The sequence below is a fragment of the Arachis hypogaea genome, chromosome 17 (genome assembly GCF_003086295.3).
Source record: "Arachis hypogaea cultivar Tifrunner chromosome 17, arahy.Tifrunner.gnm2.J5K5, whole genome shotgun sequence".
NCBI classification, from domain to species: Eukaryota; Viridiplantae; Streptophyta; class Magnoliopsida; order Fabales; family Fabaceae; genus Arachis; species Arachis hypogaea.
In genome coordinates, this window is record NC_092052.1 from 51,832,727 (window position 1) to 51,834,894 (window position 2,168).

Below are 2,168 nucleotides of genomic sequence, written 5' to 3' on the forward strand. Positions count from 1 at the left end.
TGGACTATGATGGATGATGCAGAGATCTACTTCTGGGGCCCACTTGGTGTGCTGGGGCCCACTTGGTGTGTGCTGGGGCTGAGATTTGAGTGAGTCACGTGCAGAGGCCATTTGTGGAGTTGAACGCCAGTTTTTATGCCAGTTTGGGCGTTCAACTCCAGTTTTTGATCCTTTTCTGGCGCTGGACGCCAGAATTGGGCAGAGAACTGGCGTTGAACGCCAGTTTACGTCGTCTATCCTTGTGCAAAGTATAGACTATTATATATTGCTGGAAATCCCTGGATGTCTACTTTCCAATGCAATTGGAATCATGCCATTTCGAGTTCTGTAGCTCCAGAAAATCCAATTTGAGTGCAGGGAGGTCAGAATCCAACAGCATTAGCAGTCCTTTTTCAGCCTGAATCAGATTTTTGCTCAGCTCCTTCAATTTTAGCCAGAAAAATACCTGAAATTACAGAAAAACACACAACTCATAGTAAAGTCCAGAAATATGAAGTTTTCCTAAAAACTACTAGAAATAGACTAAAAACTAACTAAAACATACTCTAAACTATATGAAATTATCCCCAAAAAGCGTATAAAATATCCGCTCATCAGGCGCGTTGCAACGTTGGCTGGGAGCGTTGCAACGGAGGTAGGGCACGTTGCAACATTGGCTGGGGGCGTTGCAACGGATGCTGGGCGCGTTGCAACGGATGCTGGGGGCGGTGCAACGTTGGCTGGGCGCGTTGCAACGGAGGCAGGGTGCGTTGCAACGTTGGCCGGGCGCGTTGCAACGTTGGCCGGGCGCGTCGCAACGGATGCTGGTGATGTTGCAACGGAGGCAGGGCGCGTTGCAACAGATACTGGGTTAGGTGCATCGTTGGCTGGTTTCGTTGCAACGGAGGCACCCGCCGTTGCAACGATGGCTCGGAGCGTTGCAACGAAGGAGCCAAATTTTCATATCTCATAATTGGCTGGTGCATTTTTTCTAAAATTTAGAGGGAACCTTGGTAATATTATGTGAAGGCTGCACACAAAAATCCAGGTCAAAAATCACACGTTTGCTCCATTTTTCATTTTTTTTGAATTTCCGGCTTCCCGGGCGGTAAAAAAATCGGCAAAAAAAATCGGCACGGTGTAAATTCACCAAATTTGAGGGATGGAAAGATATTATTTTTCTAGAGGTTGTTGCAAAAAACGGCGTCAAAATTCGACCTCTAGAGCACTTTCCTTGAGTATGTCTCCTCACGGAAATGGACGTCTACCCGTGGCACTTTGGTAATGGCTCGGCAGCCTATTATAGGGGGAGGGGTGTCACGCTGCTGAAACTCGAGTTGCCCAAAGGCTTGCTGGGCACAATGCCAGCAAGATGCACGTTGCCTTGCCATCCCCTAGGCACACTAGCAAGCACATTGTGGTTGTGGTGTGCCGCCGGGCTCCCCCGCCCCCAACGGAGGCACCCGCCGTTGCAACGGAGGCACCCGCCGTTGCAACAGAGGAGCCAAATTTTCATATCTCAGAATTGGCTCGTGCATTTTTCGTGAAATTTTGAGGGAACCTTGGTAATATTATGTGAAGGCTGCACACAAAAATCCAGGTCAAAAATCGCACGTTTGCTCCGTTTTTCATTTTTTTTGAATTTCCGGCTTTCCGGGCGGTAAAAAAATCGTCAAAAAAAATCCACATGGTGTAAATTCACCAAATTTTGAGGATGAAAAGATCTTATTTTTCTAGAGGTTGTTGCAAAAAACGGCATCAAAATTCGACCTCTAGAGCACTTTCCTTGAGTATGTCTCCTCACGGAAAAGGATGTCTACCCGTGGCACTTTGGTAATGGCTCGGCAGCCTATTATAGGGGGAGGGGTGTCGTGCTGCTGAAACTCGAGTTGCGCAAAGGCTTGCTGGGCGCAATGCCAGAAAGATGCATGTTGCCTTGCCATCCCCTAGGCACACTAGCAAGCACGTTGTGGTTGTGGTGTGCCGCCGGGGTCCCCCGCCCCGGGTCCAAGGTCGAGCACGGGCGTCTGGCTGCGGTGAACCCCGATCACCGAAGGACCAACAAGAAGGGAAACGCGTCCGTGCACGGCCCACCTAGGCACCACCTAGGGAGCATGGCGTGGTGGAGTTGTGCCTTGGGCACACGCTCGGGGCAACACCTTGTGCTCGGCCCAGGACTAGGGGGATCA